This window comes from Lissotriton vulgaris, chromosome 3_1 (assembly GCF_964263255.1).
Source record: "Lissotriton vulgaris chromosome 3_1, aLisVul1.2, whole genome shotgun sequence".
Taxonomy (NCBI): domain Eukaryota; kingdom Metazoa; phylum Chordata; class Amphibia; order Caudata; family Salamandridae; genus Lissotriton; species Lissotriton vulgaris.
This window is the reverse complement of record NC_141689.1, coordinates 1,256,571,133-1,256,589,717: the sequence shown is the minus strand read 5'-3', so window position 1 is coordinate 1,256,589,717 and position 18,585 is coordinate 1,256,571,133. Positions and strand designations below refer to the sequence as shown.

The window sequence follows — 18,585 nt, the reverse complement described above, 5'->3', positions numbered from 1 at the left end:
TACGCAATATGTATGAAAAAGCATGATTAAATGGAGGATGAAGGGGTGCAAATGGAAAAATGGCAGTAAACAAATTTAACCCACAAAGTTTTATTACTGACAAAGAAAATGCAATTTACTGGTGCCAAATTTATGCTTCCTCACTTTTTAAGTAATGTGGGTGAATGTTATCCAAGGCTCTGCTTTGTCTTTGTGCATGTATTTCAACAACTCAAGACTGGCGGTCATTGATCTGAACTGTTTTAGAACCTGACTGCTGGTAAATACTATGCATTTGTGGAACAAGGTCTTTGGAGTTTAGCAATGACACATGGACTTTTGCCCTCATTAAATAGTGAATTGAGTTCAGTGATCAGCATCATACGTATGGATATTTTGAAGCAGTTTCACAGCATATGGGATTGAGAATGTGTTTGGCAGATCCTAAGATGTTTACCAAATACTAGTCACTCCCTTTGAAGGCATCCATAACATCTAGAATAGTGCTAGAGGTAGATGTTCTTCAGTTTGGACTGAGAACACTATCAGCTCATTCTGCAATAAGCAGCACATGCGTTATGTTTGCAGATATCATGGGGCCTAGCCCAAATCACTTTTCCGCGTTACTCCAAATTCATCCTGTGAAAGACTCTAAAGCTACCTTGTCTTCAGCAACATAAACAGGGGACACTGAAGCAGGAGAAGCTTAACCCAAAAGCACACGAGTATAAAATGTGTGATACAATCCAATGGGCAGTGTCCAGGTTAGTGTTGCCATATGTAACAAACTATCTATAAATGTTCTAAGCAAAAACCTTTGAATAAAGCAGTATAGTAGATTCCTTTGTAATATCAAGGTTACTGAGACAAAGTCGATGGGTTTACTTCCTCTCAAAATCTTTTAAAGAATTTTCACAAACAATAATGGATGATTGTAAACACCATGGTATGCTTGTACAAAATGGTACGTGATTCTTTAGCTGACAAGGTAATGACGCAGTCATTCTACATGTCAACATAATTAACACTTCTAAGGCAAACATACATGTTTCCAGTTTAACATAACTAAATGCCATAGCAATCAAAACAATATTAGTTTACAGACAATATTATATTACTGGGCCAGCAAATACATGTAGCAGGGATCTTTCTATTAGTCCAACAAAGAAACAAAAGATTGAATATTGCTGATGAGGCAATTTAGGGATTTGACTATTCTTTTTATGAATCCTAATGTCCTTATTTAGTATCCTATTTATTTATTTAAGGTTCTTATAAAGCGCTAACAATCATCCTTGGTAGGATATCACGGCGCTGTATTTGCTAGTGTGCAAGTGACATGAATGGCAGTCTAGCGGGGTTCATTCGGGAAGAGGGAAGAGGAAGGATTTTAGCTGCTTCCTGAATGTCAGGTGGTCTTCTGTGAGTCGGAGGGCTGTGGGTAGTTCGTTCCATTTGGCTGCTGCAATATGAGAGAAAGCACGTTCGCCCATCCTGGCTCTCTTTACCCTGCAGGTTTTTGCGCGAGCCAGAGATTGAGAGCGGAGGTTCCGAGTGGGCGCATAGAGCTGAATCCTATTTCTGAGGATGAGGGGGCCAGTTTTGTGAAGTGCTCTATGAGTGATGCACATCATTTTGAAGGATGCTCTTTGCCTCATAGGTAGCCAGTGGAGGTGGCGCAGACAGCTCTTGGCCGAGTCGTATTTCTTTTTCATACATATGGCTTTGGCTGCTGCGTTCTGCACCATTTGGAGCTTGGAAAAAAGGTAATCGGCCATGCCTACGAACAAAGAGTTGCCGTAGTCCAGCCTACTCATCAAGAGTGACTGGACCAGGATCTTTCTGCACTCCAGTGGAATCCAGGGGAAGACTCTTTTGAGCATTTTTAGGATTCCAAAGCCTTTGCCACAGATGGCAGCTACATGAGTCTTCATGGATAGTGCAGTATCCATGGTTATTCCGAGGTTTTTTGCAGTTTGCGCCGGGGTTGGTGGAGTGCCCAGCGCTTTAGGCCACCAGCTGTCGTTCCACAGCTCGGTGTGGCTGCCGATCAGAAGGATCTCTGATTTGTCAGCATTGAGTTTTAGGCAATGTTGATTCATCCAGTCGGCCAGCTCGGTAAGACAGTTAAGGAGCCTTTCTTTGGGGTTATTATTTTCATCAAGGATGACCGTAAGTTGAGTGTCGTCGGCATAGGAACAGATTTCCACGCCCCACTTTCTGCCTATTCCTGCCAGAGATGAAACAAAGATATTGAACAGAGTTGGGCTTAATGAGGCCCCCTGTGGGACCCCGTATTTGATGTTACGGCCTGGGGATGAGAAGTTACCCATGTGCACCGACTGTGATCTATTCGAGAGGAAAGACCGCAGCCAGCCCAGTGCTTTTTCCCGTATGCCCTTGGATGCTAAGGTTTCCAGAAGCAGGTGGTGGGGGACGGTGTCGAACGCCGCCGAGAGGTCCAACAGTATCAGGGCCACTGTCTTTCCCTGATCGACATGCATCCTGATGTTATCCAGCACTGCTAAGAGAGTGGTTTCTGTGCTGTTATTAGCCCTGAAGCCCGTCTGTGTGATATCCAGCAGATTGTTGGCTTCGAGAAAACTGGCTAGTTGTCTATTGACCAGTTTCTCTAGGACTTTTGATAGATAGGGAAGTTGGGATATCGGCCTATAGTTGGCCGGGTTGTTGATATCTAGTCCAGCTTTTTTTAGCAGGGGGGTGACTGTGGCGATCTTCCAGCACAATGGAAACTCTGCAGTTACTAGTGAATGATTAAGTAGCTGAGTGACAGCAGGGCAGATCAAGGGAGTGAGTTGCCGGAAGATATGGTGAGGGCAGGGGTCAAGGGGGGAGCCGGAATTTCCTATTGAATTTCTTATTTCCTCTGCAGAATGACATATTTCTTTCCTCATATGTAAGGTCAAACAGAGAGTTAATGGGTTAGTGCTGTCGAATAATTGAGGAAGAATATCCTTTCAGAAGAGTGATCAGCTTTTTTCGTGCTCTACAATTAAACTGATTTTGGACTCTGCTCTGTGTTGGGACATCTATGCAGGGAAACAGGATCATTGACATGTCTTCCTCTGCAGTTTATAGAGGTAAAGAGAAGAGGGATCTTTATGCATCAGCTAAGTGGATGTTTTAACAAAGGAGCTGCAATGGAGGAATGGGTCTCTGTGCCATCAATGTCTTCTACACTTCTTGTTAAATGGTACTAGAAGTCAGCAAGAGCAGAGTTCAACCATGATGTTCATGCCCTTTCTACCTTGGTGGTACCAGCAGTCATAATAAGGAGTTTCTTGTCATGAAACCACTTGTGTGGTGAAAATCTGAACTTGAAGGGAAGTTTTTAATAACTAAAGCATTATACCTCCCTGTTTGGTAGTGGAAGGACAGGGTTGTGGGGTGGAGTTTAACCTTTTCCCTGCAGTGAATTAATATTTACGTGGAGCCACTGGGACCTTTACTGGCTGGAAACAACCGATGAATGTCTATCTGTAACAATACACCACTCAACTTTAACTCAATGTGTTGTCCCAAAACGACATAACAAACTTTGCTGTGTCAAAAGCAATCTTGAAATGTGAAAGTTATAACTCTAATACAAGCTAAATCCAGACACGAGTGAAGTATGTAAGCAACAGAAACATCAAAAACATGCAGTTTTGGCTGCTGAAAAGCTACAAATGCCTGGGCATCTATCTCAAGCCGGTTCCGGCAGACACATTGGGCCCGATTCACAGAATGAACTTACTACTTTTGGCATTCACAGAATGCACTTACTACTTTTGGTATTCATAGAATGAACTTACTCATTTCGGAATTCACAGAAGTTAGGACTACTAACTTTAGGACTCCTAAATGCCTTCTGTGAATACCGAAGGTCCTAAAATTACAATTTTTCTCAATTTAGTAGTAGTAAAGATAGGACTACTAACTTTAGGACGCCTAAATGCCTTCTGTGAATACCGAAAGTCTTAAAATTAGGATTTTTCTCAATTTAGTAGTAGTAAAGTTAGGAGTCCTAACTTTACTACTACTAAATTGAGAAAAATCCTAATTTTAAGACTTTTGGTATTCACAGAAGGCATTTAGGAGTCCTAAAGTTAGGAGTCCTAACTTTACTACTACTAAATTGAGAAAAATCCTAATTTGAAGACTTTCGGTATTCACAGAAGGCATTTAGGAGTCCTAAAGTTAGTAGTCCTAACTTCTGTGAATACCGAAATGAGTAAGTTCATTCTGTGAATACCAAAAGTAGTAAGTGCATTCTGTGAATGCCAAAAGTAGTAAGTTCATTCTGTGAATCGGGCCCATTGTTAGGCTTTACATTGATAGCAACTTAGTTATCCATTCACAAGAGGAATAAGTTACAAAACGGCTATTTACCAGCTCCATTTGTTGCATAACATTAAAGCTGTAATTGCTCAGGAAGGCTTCTGTCATGTGATCCGAGCTAACAATACATCACACATGGACTGAGGTATCACAATTCTATTACAGGACCGGAGGCTTCTGATTATGCTTCTCAAACTTTACTGCATCAACATAGCAGCCAATGAAAATATATTATTTTCGCAATAAACAATAAATTACAACATTTCCCATGAACACCATGGTTATAGGCACGCCCCCATAGTCCATAAGAACCCTCTGCGTGCGTTACACATCCTCTTTCTTTGCTGCTCAAGTCAGAGTTAAGTGCACCTCCCCTTGGTCCCCTCACTCTGCTTGTGTTTGGGTTGTTCCTTTGGGGTTAATGTGTATTGATTTAGATATGAGTTTGTTTGATTGAGCCGCATGCTCCGAACTTGAATTGTTTTATTGCTTTGTGTTTTAGCTATTGTTGCACTTCCTCTGTCCGTTCACGAACCACTTCAGAGCCAAAGACTTGGACGTCCGTCCACTGGACCGCGCGCTTAACAAGCGTCCAGAACAACGGTCTTTGACCGGCAAGGGGGCCGCCGCGCACCGCATAGGAGCCCGTTACCGGCAGCCGCAAGGCGCGCAGAGGCTTCCCTCGTACGCCCTGACGCTTCCTCCGGGTGGCTCTCGGCCGACGCACGCTACCTAAACGCCTACCAAATTGGGCTAATTCGGCGGTTTTGGTAGCGTTTGGGCGGCGCGCCTCGTTCTGATTCCTCGACTTTCTGCGAACGCATTGCCTACGCGTTCCACACACCGGCAGGACCCCTTGTGTGATCGCCAGCGCTCTCGAGCTTGTTGGTTGTAAAGTCGATACGTGGCCCAGAGTGTGCACACGCTCACGGAATCGAAGGGCCCAGGTCTTTGACCTTTTGATTACAGCTTTGCTGAGGGGGTTTAGGAAAAGTTGCCAGCAATTTGTATATCAGTGTGCCTGGGCGGACCCCCCCCATTACCCCCTTGTATCGGCTATCGCCAGCGTTCCTTCACGATGGAGGGTTGGGTTTGTTACCCAGATGAGGAACATCATGATGAGGAGGAGATTGTGGAAGGACAGCAGGAGGCTGTTTTAGAAGATAATATCGTGGAAGCCTTGGATGCCTCGGTCCAAGCTTCGGTTGCGAAGGCTATGGAGACGCAAGTCCCACAGACGGTGCATCAGGCACTGGCAGAGGCTCTGCGCCCTATTCGTAAACAGCTCGAGGGTTTTGCCAAACGCCATGGATATGGGGGGAAGAAGAAACAGAAACCGAAACAAGCAGCCACTTCTTCCGAGACGGGCTCGGCCGGACAGCAGTGGCCACATGCTCAGTCTTTGGCCTCCCTACCGTCGAAAGGGCCATCGGACCAGCCCAACGAGGGCGGAAAGGCCAAATCTAAACGCCCGATACATGTAGATACGGACACGGCTACCACGGATACGGAAACGGGTACTGACACCGACACTTCGGTGGAGCACCCTCCTCCCTTTAAGAAGGCCAGAGTCGAACCGAAGCAGACGGAAGAAAAAATCGGGACTTTCAGTTTTGATCCGTCGGATATCGTCCACCCCCAGTCCTCGGACTGGATTCCGCCACCGGCGGTTGCAGAATATCTACATGAGAACCTCCGTAAGTCTTTCAGCAGGGAGGTTCGTAATCGTTTGAGGTCTGAGTTTCCCCTGCCTGAGATTCCGGATGGAGTAGCAGACACTCCGGAGATAGACGCGAGCATGCTCACGTTCCTACGGAAGTTCTCCAAAGACCCGAAGAGGGGGTTGGATAGAGCTTGGCGGGGCTGCCAGGACAAGATGTTAGACGTCATGGGGCCCCTCGCAAAAATTTTGGAAATGGTGCTGAAGGCCAAGGAGGGTACGGAAGCGGTTGAGCCGGACATTCTGGCGGGCTGGGCCCAGCGCGCCATTTGCCTCGTGGGCAACGCTAACTGCGCCATCTCTTCTGAAAGGCGAAAATCCCTGCTCCTTCGGATGGACAGCAACCTCACGGAGCTTGCAGAGGCGGAACCGGGACCCCTGGCGGGGGGTTTCCTCTTTGGCGACAAATTTGTGAAAGACGTTACTAAGTACGTCGGCACCTTCACCGCCCTTGACAAGGCCCAGAGCGGTATAAAGCGGGCCCTTAGCCAAGGGGTTTTCACCAGGGCCGGATGAGGCGGGGGCCGCTCGTCAGGCCGAGGATTTCAGCAAGGCTCCCAGCGTGGAGACTTTGGTCGTGGTCGTGGAGAGTGGGACTCCACCCGCGGTGGAACTTTCTACCCATCCAAGCGGAGATTCTCCAAAGGCCGTTTCCAGTCCGGGAACAACAGGGCTTCCTTCAAGTCAAGTCAGAACTCCGGTGAGTGTTACAGATCTTTCCATTCTTCCGTTGGGGAAACGAACGCAACATTGCATGGCGCAGTGGCGAAATTTGACGCAGGATGCGTGGGTGCTGCAAACAGTTCAGGGATTTCAGCTGGAATTTTACTCCCGTCCAGCGCAGGGGTCTCCCCCTCCACCTCTCCATTTTTCCCTACAAGATCACAATTTTATAAACGAAGAGGTGGAAGAATTGCTGAAGAAATGGGCGATCGCCCGGGTTCAGAGGGGTCCTCGGTCTTTCTTCAGCAACGTCTTCCTTGTCCAAAAGAAGGGGGGCGGCAACAGGTTGATTCTCAATCTCAGAGATTTCAACCAATACTTAACCTACAACCATTTCAAAATGGAGGGTATTCATCTCCTAGCAGATTTGTTGCAGGAAGGGGATTGGTTTGTCCGTCTGGACCTCAAGGATGCATATCTGTCTATCCCAATTTTTCCCCCGCATCGCAGGTTTCTACAATTCATGTGGGGCAACCAATGTTACGAATACTTGGCTCTTCCCTTCGGTCTTTCCTCGGCTCCATGGTGCTTCACGAAAGTGATGAAACCGGTGGTCGCCTTCCTCAGGGAAAGAGGCGTACGACTGATCATATATCTAGACGATATATTACTCATGGCGCAGGATCGACTTTGTCTCCTGCGTCACCTGAACATGACTATGTCATTGCTCCAAAGCTTAGGATTTGTAGTCAACTCAAAGAAATCGATACTGGTTCCGACGCAATCGGTGGAATTCCTGGGTTTCACGATCGACTCCCAGTCGGCACAACTATCCCTTCCGCAAGCCAAATTGTGGGATTTGAAAATAGAGATAAGGAAGTTGTTAGACAGTCAGGTAGTGACTCTCAGGACGCTGGCCAGAGTAGTGGGCATATTGGCATAGTCCATTCAAGCAATCTTTCCGGGGCCATTGCATTACAGGGCCCTTCAAAGGCTCAAGATACAACATCTGAGGAGGGGCCTGTCGTATACGGACTCGGTACCTCTTTCAGAAGAGGTTCGGACAGAACTACAGTGGTGGTTAAGTCACGTGGATGCCTGGAACGGCAGGGCAATATTCGGATCACAACCGGAGGTAGTGATCGAGTCCGACGCCAGCAGGTGGGGCTGGGGCGCGCACTGTGGAGAAGTTTCTACAGGCGGCAGATGGTCGGCACAAGAACTAGAAATGCACATAAATTGTTTAGAACTGCTAGCAGGGTCGTTTGCGATTCGCACTTTATCCCCCAAACAGACGTCTTGTTGTATCCTCCTCCGTTTGGACAACGTGTCAGCGGTGAGGTATATCAACAAGCTGGGCGGCACAAGGTCGTCAATGCTTGTTCAGATAGCCAAGGATTTTTGGCATTATTGTCTCCAAAACCAGATCTCGGTGGTGGCGGAATACATTCCGGGTCAAGCCAATCAGGTAGCGGATTGGAATTCCAGACATCTGAGGGACTACAGCGAGTGGAAGCTGCTCCCTCGTGTCTTTCAGTGGCTTCAGGCGACGTGGGGCCCGTTTCAGACGGACCTGTTTGCCTCCAGGCTCTCGTTTCAGATTCACCGGTTCTTCAGCTGGATGCCGGATCCGATGGCGGCGGCGACGGATGCCTTCCTCCAGGACTGGTCTCAGGGGACGCAATATGCCTTTCCTCCCTTCCTCTTGATCCCCAGGGTAATGACACAGGTAATCAGACAGAAAGCGGAAATAGTCATGGTGACTCCGTGGTGGACAGCTCAGGCTTGGTTCCCCAAGCTCTTGTAGTGGCGCTGCGATTGCCCGCGGATGCTTCCGGACTCGAGATGGTTGTTGCAGGGCCCTCAACAGGAACAGCACCCGTTGCTACTGGAGGGCAAGCTGTCGCTGATGGCATGGAGGCTTTCCGGGAACAGTGGCAGTTGCCGGGAATTTCGAGCGAAACTGCTGAGTTTATCAGGCAGGCATGGGCGCCTTCCACCAGGAAACGTTACTCCTCGGCCTGGAAAAGCTGGGTGGATTGGTGCGTGGGACGACGTTTGGATCCCGTGGGGGCAGAGTTGTCCCAAGTTTTGAATTTTCTGACGGAAAAGGCCGGTTCAGGTTTAGCGTACAGGTCGGTTAATAATTTTCGTTCGGCAATTTCGGCAGGGCATACCCAGATAGACGGGAAACCGATGGGTATGCATCCGATGGTATGTAAGCTGTTAAAGGGCATCAGGGCTGCCAAGCCGCCCTCACCCAAGTATACAGGTTTGTGGGATGTGTCCTTAGAACTTTCTTTATTCAATAGTTGGCCGAGCAACGCTCTTCTGTCCAGAAAGCAACTATCGGCGAAACTGGCTATGTTATTGTGTTTATCGTCTTGCAGACGAACCTCGGATGGGAGAGCGCTCGACGTAACAGGTAGAGTGTTCACCCCGGAAGGGGTTTCCTTTCATATTGCAGGTCGCACTAAAACTTTGTCACGTCACATTTCATATAATGCTTTTCCTACAAATGACAAATTGTGTGTGGTTCAATGCTTGAAAGCTTACGAGGAATGTACCAAGGCCTTGTGGCCGCAGGGTTGTAAACAGTTATTGATTGCCATTCAAAAACCCTTCAAACCTGTGGTGGCAGCCACGATAGCTAGATGGCTTCGTTATGTGATGACTGAAGCTGGCGTAGATACTAGGATCTTTGGTGCTCATTCTGTGAGAGGCGCAATGGCGTCAAAATCATATGGGTTGGGGTCAAGTATCCAAGATATAATGCGTTGTGCAGATTGGTCGTCTGAAACGACATTTAAAACTTTTTATTATAAGCCGGTGGGAGATATTACTTCAGTTGTTTTTAATCAAGCGTTAAACTAGCATAATCAGAAGCCTCCGGTCCTGTAATAGAATCAAAAATTTGCTAGTATTCGCGCCAAGAATTTTCAATTCTATTAAGGACACGGAGGTGAGGATTATCCCACCCGGCTTAATGTCTGAATGTCATACGCTTGCCCACCCTGTATTTCAGTGATTACGGTGGTGTTATCCTTTTTTTCAGGAGCTGAGAAAAAATCGGAATAAGAGACGATGGACGTCAGGCTGTTAAGCTGAAGTTATTCTTCCATGTTGGAGTTCGTTTTGGTTCAAGTTATGGACTTTCGCCTCAAAGAAAGAGGATGTGTAACGCACGCAGAGGGTTCTTATGGAATATGGGGGCGTGCCTATAACCATGGTGTTCATGGGAAATGTAGTAATTTATTGTTTATTGCGAAAATAATATATTTTCATTGGCTGCTACGTTGATGCAGTAAAGTTTGAGAAGCATAATCCTCGCCTCCGTGTCCTTAATAGAATCGAAAATTCTTGGCGCGAATGCTAGCAAATTTTTGATTCCAGAAGGCTTGGCTAGGACAATGTTAGCCCTCTAAAACAGTAGAGGGAGCCGAGAAATAATATTGATTACAATATTTATTCATTATAAATTTGGAACTCGAAGAGGTCCACATAAAAACATTTTTAAAATCGATGCATACAATATACAGTACACTGAGATCTGAGTACAAGATAAAACTAATAGACTTACATGAGTACTCTAAGGTGCCATACACAGAAAAGATTGATATACAAAAGCAATTCATTTGCATTATAACTCAATAGTAGGTAAGCTCAATAAACACAACAAACAAGTAAGGTACAATGTTTTAAAGTGCAACTCTAATACAGTACTTCTAATTTGCTCATTAAGTCCATCATTATATATAAAACGTTATTACAATAAATCTATTGTTTGCTGTGCAAAAGTGTTTAAAACCTAAAATACCAATATTCCTCAATTTCATAAGTAGATGCATTTGGAAGAATTCTGTCATGAGATTCGAGCAACACATATATCACACACAGACTGAGGCATCACATTTGCAGAAGACTTGGCCAGGACAATGCTAGCCATCTAAAACAGTAGAGGGAGCCGAGAAATATCAAATCACACACTGCTAAAGAGACTGCGCTAGAATCTGCTTTAAGGCATTCAAGAACCCATTAAACTGTGTTAAGGTACTTGACCTACATGAGAAACTAACTTCTGCAAGTAGGTCAAGGCCAAGAAAAGTTGTCCCACCCAATTCCTGAGGCGCCATGAGCTTTAAGCTCCAAACTGCAAAACAAGCATTCTTGTGCATTGCCTGTAGATTGCTCAACACACTACCTAAAGGAATCAGATATTTTTCCTTCACCATGGCCTCTATAAAAGCCTGAGGACATATTTCTTTAGAGTACTTGTTGAAAGGAGCCCACCAGAATCCTACTGCATCATACAAACCTTGATTGCTGTTTCCTTTCTTTTTCCTCCCCACAGTCTCCCTCTCTTCAACCTGCAAGAATCAAACTGGTCTTGCCTCCTTACATGATTTTTACTGATCTTTGTTTTTAGTGTTGACTGCTTTCCTGCATAATGAACTGGTAATTGATTTAAAAATGCCTAAATAAATAAACTTCTGGACTGTGTGTTTTGCAAACTCATTTCAAAACAATCATTGGTATTGTAAGAAAGACTTGCCTTTCTATGTTAACTGTTACTTTTCTATGTTAACTGGTTACCTGTAAAAAACATTAAAGATCTGTGTCATTGATCACAGAGAACAATACGTCACAAGAGGCAGGCTGGGAATAACTGTTTGCATACAGCTCACCCCTACATGCACATTAAGCAATGGAGCTCACGCTCAGATTGACCCCATCACCCTCTGCCACTCGGGCTCAGGTCGTTTCACTGAGGAAACAGGAAGGACTAAGAGAAAATAAAGATCTTTTTCAAAATAGCAACTTGGTAGCCATCTTGGATGGAGAAGATGTGCAGGATGGGTATTCTGGCATGTCACATTTGATTTCAAGAGACCCACACAAAAGTGTGTGAATGCAACAGGTAGAAAAGTTTACTGTTTGTAAGTTGATGGGACAGGAAATCCCACCAATCTAAAATAATGATATACCTATAAAATGGCAAGCTGTCAAACAAGAGCAAGAACCTCTTTAAGTCAGTTGAAAAACGTTGCTGCTAGTTGGAATTCCCGCTTGACTGAATATGGCTTCCATGAATGGAATGAAGTTCCCATGGTCGAAGAAACAATGGGGTGTTCAGCTCACTGCTGGGCTCAAACAGCATGGCTGATTGCATGAGTCCACCTTCCCAGTAATTTAATGAACAAAGCTGGTAGCTGTGGTCGCCAGTCAATCAATCACTCAATCAATTTATCAATCAATCAATAACTTTATTTTTAATCAAGAAAGCATTAAAGTACATCTAATTTAATTTCTTGCACTTAAAATAGGTAGTCAATAAACGTCATTATATATAAGAAATATATATTATATAAATGCTGTATATGGGTAACCACATCCAACCATCAGTTCACGTAAGCTGTTAGTTAACTATATTTGCACCTCGTTAACCTATTGTTAGAGTGGCAGCCCTTCTGGTTTTTGCAGCAGCCTTAAAAATTACACGGCCATAAAACATACAGATGGAGTTTCTAGTTGTTGGAGGACTGAAAGTGCTATAGTATGGTTTTGCAGACTACATTTTCGCAGTAATGGAACAATAAATGATTTCCTCTCTGCCTCATATAGAGAGCAAAAAAATAAAATGTGTGAGTGGCACACCTTGTGTTTTAAATTTCCTCCCCCACCCCGCCCTCCTGACTCCTCCCCCTCGGCGTCATCGCCTATTTAGGCTCCGCCCACTTTTTGCCTCACGATTTACCAAAGCCCTGTGGCAGAGGGCAGAGGTTTAGCGCGCTGAGCGCTGTGTAGCCTTGTATTTTTAACTTTGTTCTGCTTGCCTCTCTGCTGCTGAGTGCTAGCAGCTTTAAAACTTCATTTCCCCCGCTGACTACTAGCGGTGAGTGGCACACCTTGTGTTTTAAATTTCCTCCCCCACCCCGCCCTCCTGACTCCTCCCCCTCGGCGTCATCGCCTATTTAGACGGGCCCCATGCGTCAGCGCAGCGGGTGAGACGTAGGCGCGCCGGAGTCGCACCAGAGTCAAGCCCGTCTGCGCCCGTCCGCGCCAGGACGGGCCTAGGGCCTAGGGATGTGGATACTACCATCTCCTACTCATCCTCCGCCCTGACGCACCTTCGAGCTGCTGACTGCCCCCTATCGTTTGACACCTGGATGCGGATCACTACTTCAGGAATCACTGGTAATCTACCCCCCCACCTTGGCCCACTCACTCCTCCCACTTCCCTCATTATTCCTGAGTCGCAGATCCGCCTACTATATTTGAACACCCGTTCTTTAGTCAGGCACCAAACTGATATTTTCCATCTACTTACGACTGAAAGACCTGACGTTCTTCTACTTTCTGAGACCTGGCTCACGGACGACTCCCTCCGGACATACTGGCAGCATTACCTCCTGACTACTGCCTGCTTAACACCAACCGCCATGGGGGCCGCCCTGGAGGAGGGGTCGCGGCGGTAATACGTAAGGATATTCAGGTTATCACCCCCACTTCCATGATTTTTCCCGATGTAGATAACCTTGTCTTCAGTCTTGGAACTGAGGTGGGCGCTGTTACCTTTATGGTACTTTACCGTCCCCCACAATCCATGCCCTCTTTCCCCGCACTGTTTATTGAGCAGCTTGCTAGCATTGCTACCTCTTCTCCTCGCATAGTTATTGCTGGGGACTTTAATTATTGGTTTCAGCACAGGGACGCTGGCCCCCACGCCCTCGAATTGTTTGAAGGTCTCTCGAGCCTGAACTTCAGCCAGTTAGTCACCTCCCCCACCCATAGTGGTGGCCATATACTTGATCATATTTGGGTCTATGGGGTGAAGCCCTCCCACCCGCTTATTACACCTTGCGTGTGGTCGGACCACCGCCTTATCGATACCACCATCTCGATGGCTGGTCAGGTCAGGATCCCTTCGCGGGAGGGTGGCATGGCTCGTAAGTGGAAGGCTGTCGACTCTTCCAAACTGCTAACTCATCTGTCTCACACACGTCCGCCTCCCCCCAATGACTCTTACATTAATGAGCTAGATGGGCAAGTCTCTAACTGGCTCATATCAGCCAGCGATATCTTTGCCCCACTAATCAAGTTCCCTCGCTCTCGTCATAACCATTCTCATAAATGGTTTACTCCACTCCTCAAAACTGTACAGTTAGAACTTCGTCAATTCGAACGCAGATGGAGAAGAGACTACTGCCCGTCAAGTAGAGATGTCTATGTGGCAGCTCGTAATAGGTATAAATCTGCTATCTCTGCAGCCAAGAAAACCTATGTCTCCGAGCGTATCCTGTCAGCTCCCTGTAAGTCGAAGGAGATTTTTAGAGTTCTGGACGAGTTCACGTCTGACGCCAGAACGCTTTTGTCCCAGGCCTCTACCCAGGAATCTTGCAATGCACTTAGCACCTTTTTTTTACAGAAGATTGTTTTGATTAAGGGCACTATCCCGGTCACCTCATTGGATGCTGTTCCCATCACACCCCCTCATAATGCTTTCTCTATCACCCAGCTTCCCCCACTAGACGCTATATCTTTAGCCAACCTGGCGGCCCGGATCAAGTCTGGCTCCCCTGACGACCACTGTCCACCTTCCATACTTTGCGACATCTGCCATTCTCTACCCGACTGTATCCTTCCTCTGCTCAATTCTTCTCTTCTTTCCGGGACGGTACCCAGCTCCTTCAAGGAGGCCGTTCTAGTGCCTCTGTTGAAGAAGCCTGGAGCCGACCCTGCCGTCCCGGCAAACTATCGTCCTATCTCTCTCTTACCTTTTTTCTCAAAAATCTTGGAGGCCCATGTCACTGCCTGTCTCTCGGGGTTCATCGAGAGTTCCATCTTTCTCGAGGCCAACCAGGCCGGCTTCTGCCCTGGTCATTCTACAGAGGCTGTGATCCTGGCTGTCCTAGATACCTTGAGAGACGGAGCTGACAAGGGTACCTCCCAGGCCCTGGTTTTACTAGATCTGTCGGCCGCTTTCGACACGGTGGACCATAACATCCTCCTCCACCGTGTCGAACAGGCCGGCATCCAGGGCCTGGCGCTGGCCTGGGTGAAATCTTTCCTTATGGGGAGATCCCAGTCCCTCAGCCTAGGTACATTTAGGGCCCCTAGGGAACATCTGTCTTGTGGGGTCCCTCAGGGCTCCTCTCTATCCCCTCTTCTTTTCAATCTCTATCTTCGCCCTCTTCTCTCTTCTCTGAGGCAGTGGGACGTCCGCGTCTTCAATTACGCGGACGACCTACAACTCATTTTCTCTCTAAACTCTCCTTCTTCTATTCCTACTTTTCAGGCAGTCATGTCCCATATCTTTCAGTGGATGTGTCAGAACCAGCTGAAATTGAACCCCGGTAAGACGGAGCTCCTCCTGCCGGGTAGGAGCGCCGTCCACTGGGGTCCATATTTCTGGCCGACTGAGCTTGGCTCTCCTCCCACCCCGGTAACCTCGGTGAAAAGCCTCGGGGTCACTATTGACGCTGGGCTCTCTCTGGGGCCGCAGGTGGGGACAGTGGTTTCCTCCTGCATGTTCCAACTGCGCAGGATCAGGAAGGTGGCCTACCTTCTTACTCCCGATGCCTTGCTTCAAGTCATCATGGCCCTTGTTCTCTCCCGCCTGGATTTTTCAAATTCCATCTATTACGGCTTGCCCAAATGCTCCATCAATAGGTTGCAAGTCATCCAAAACCAGGCGGCGAGACTGGCCCTCGGGATTCCGAAGTGGCAGTCCGCCAACCCCTCCTTATCAAGCTGCACTGGCTCCCGGTTAGCCTAAGGGCTGCCTTCAAGGTTGGCTGTCTTATTTTCAAATCTCTCTCTGGTTCCTGTCCCGCCTTTCTGAAATCCCTGATCTGCCCCTACTGTCCTTCACGTAACCTTAGATCAGTTCACTTACATCTTCTGGTGGTCCCTCCCTTCAAACTCTGTAGATCTGGGGGTCGAAGATTTGCCTTTCTCGGCCCCAAACTTTGGAACTCTCTCCCCCTCTCAGTTAGGACTTCCGGTACTCTGATTCAATTTCGCAAATCATTAAAAACCTGGCTTTTCCCACAATCCCGCTAAAATCCCTCTGTTTCCTCAGCACCCTTTCAGCGCCATGATACCTCCGGTGACAGTGCGCTATACAAAATTCCCTTAACATAACAAATAGATTTTTTGTTTTGATGTGGCATCACAAAGACATCTAGAAATATGGTTTAATGAGTATGCGTGTGAAGGATAGCCCAGCATTAGAGGGATATAATTTAAACAAAATCTTATCAATATGTATCAGTGCCGTGAGTTCTCTACAAGTGAAAGGTAGGAGGAAGGCCCAAACAACACAGCGGGCAGGGCCTTCTATGTCATTACTGTACATTTTACTTTATTACTTTCCCATCTGTCTTGTGTACTTTTGGCTATAAAAAGTTCTTTCAGCCTAAATTGAGGGTAGGTTTCACAACCTCCAAATCCAGAGAGATTAGAGTCTATCATAGATTAGCCAGGGAATAATTAAGGCATGATGAAGCTTCATAATATCTTTTATATTAAACTGATTCAGTTGAACTCGTTTTCTTTTCCATATCAATAGGCATAGTAATAATGGGGTCATTTTGATAGGATCACTATTATAGGGCAAACCGTTTTCTTTATGAGCAATAACGTTGGAACACATCCCAGGGATGGACAATAGCCTTTTGGCAAACTTATCTTCTATGCTTTGTAAAAGCTCAACTTGTGCTGTACCCCAAATTGCTGCCCCATATGTAGCTGCAGAAATGTTTTCTGCTAAATACATTTTAACCATATCCTGCATTGGTTAAGTGCCTAGATTTTTTGCAAACGTAAAAACTGCGTTTATACTTTTAAGACATGTGATTCGCTCTATTTAACACCATCTCTTTCCATTCTAATTTGGAGTCAAAGAGAACACCAGAATACGTACAAAGTTTCTTCGATCTATGTGGACCCTCATTGTTCTTTTATTAGCACCACCCACCGCTATGACAAAGGACTTTGTTTTGTTAACATAGAGACCAAAATCGGCCATAAAGGCTGAATAATTCGCTATAGTATTATGTAGGGTCATCAGAGTTCTGGCCAACAGTACCGCATCAGCTGCCTATAGCAGAATGGAAAGAGGTGCTGAAGAAGCACAAGGGATGTCTTTACAATTTTCAATCAAAACCTAATTTAACTGATTGGTGTACAGTGAAAATAGGAAAGGGGCAAGAACGCAAACCTGTCTTATACCTTTTTTGATTTTAAAGGCTTTGGCATTCCCCTTGCTTCCCATAGCGGACCATCGCCGCTGCCTCTGCATATAAATGTCCTATAAATGTAATTATTGCTGCGTCCACTCCCATAGCCTCCATGATGGACCACAATTTACTGTGGGCCACGCAGTTAAAAGCCGCTGATAGATCCATGAAAGCCATGTAAAGTTGGCCTTTCTTTTCTACGGAATATTTAGCTGCTACTAGAGGTAAGTTAAGACACTGACCGAGCATCCCACTACCCTTCTTAAAGCCATATTGCACTTCAACGAGGATGATGTTTTCCGCCACCCTAGGTATTAGTCTGTCCATTTGTTTGGCATAACTATCAACTAGGGCAACAGGGCGATAATTAGCTGGGTTTGACCATCCCCCTCTTATTGCCCAGGATTATTAATGATTGCTTACAGGAAGACAATGGGCCTAATTTAATTATAGCATAAAAAACTATGATGAGCAGGGGTATCCACAGTGGTTTATTTGCGAGGAAAATATCCACTGAGACCACATCTGGGCCAGCAGCCTTCAGAGTAGAAGAATGTGAGAGGGCAGGCTCGATTTCTTCAAATTTAAACGCCGAAAGGAAAGTATCACTTTTGACTACATCTGCAGCATCCAAGTTAATGTTTTCCCTGTTTTCAAAGATAATCTGAAAGGCGCTTGTCCATGTTTCCTCATCTACATGTAGGTCCAATGATCGCCCACCCTCCTCCTGTAAGAAGGGGGAATTCTTCACTTTCCAGAATGCTTTACTGTCACTGCTGTTTCAAGCTTGCCTTAGCTTCTCCCAAGCATCTGCTCTTTGCTGCTTCTTTCTTTTTTCTCTAACTGTTTTTTATACAGAGGTTTCTAATAAGATCTTTATTTCTAGGCTTCATTTTTTTTGTGAAAACCTTTATTTTAGCATTCAGTAGAAATACAAGCATGGGCCTACAACCGCTGGGGCCGGCCGCTAGACAAATTAAAATCGTTGATATCACAGTACGACACAGCTCATCAGCCGACAACCCGAGGTCCGGCAGCGATTCAGAGTAAAACTTGTATTGGAATGCATAGCTGGATTTCAGAATAAGACAGAGGTTTGATTTTATATTATATGAGAGAGGATCAGGTGCCATACAATCAAACAGGAAAATGCGGGGGGCAGGGTGAGAAACAGGATATACATGTAATGACCACTATAATGGAGATTTGGCGCCAGAGCATATAGGTCGGTACAAAAGAACACACTATATACATTTCCATGTTGCGCCAATACTCGAGGCCTGCCCGCCCATAAATCAGGATATCATAAAAGCAAAAGCACGAAGTACAAGCATACAATAAGAATCCGAATGAATCGTAGCTATACTGACCCTACGAGAAAGAAGAAAGGCCATAGAAAATAAAAAAGGCAAAAAAAAAAAAAAAAACTCCAGCCCCCCACCCTGCACCCCTGCAAATGGCTACAGCCTAACCCCACTAGCAGCGTGCCTGTCGCCCCTAACAACTAAAACCCCAAAGGGAAGGAAAAAGAAGAACGGAGGAGGGCATATCCATGTGGGCTCCCAGCCCCTTTAGACCCCCGCCTAAAACTGCCACCCCCTATCACTAAAAGACAAACTTATGACAGCAATGTAGAGAAAT

General features: G+C 46.1%; 1 protein-coding gene across 2 annotated transcripts in view; it reads right to left on the bottom strand.

Annotated features, from left to right (window-relative positions):
• Positions 1–18,585, bottom strand: part of NAAA (N-acylethanolamine acid amidase) — a 393,144-nt gene that overhangs the window by 43,378 nt on the left and 331,181 nt on the right. The window lies entirely within an intron of this gene.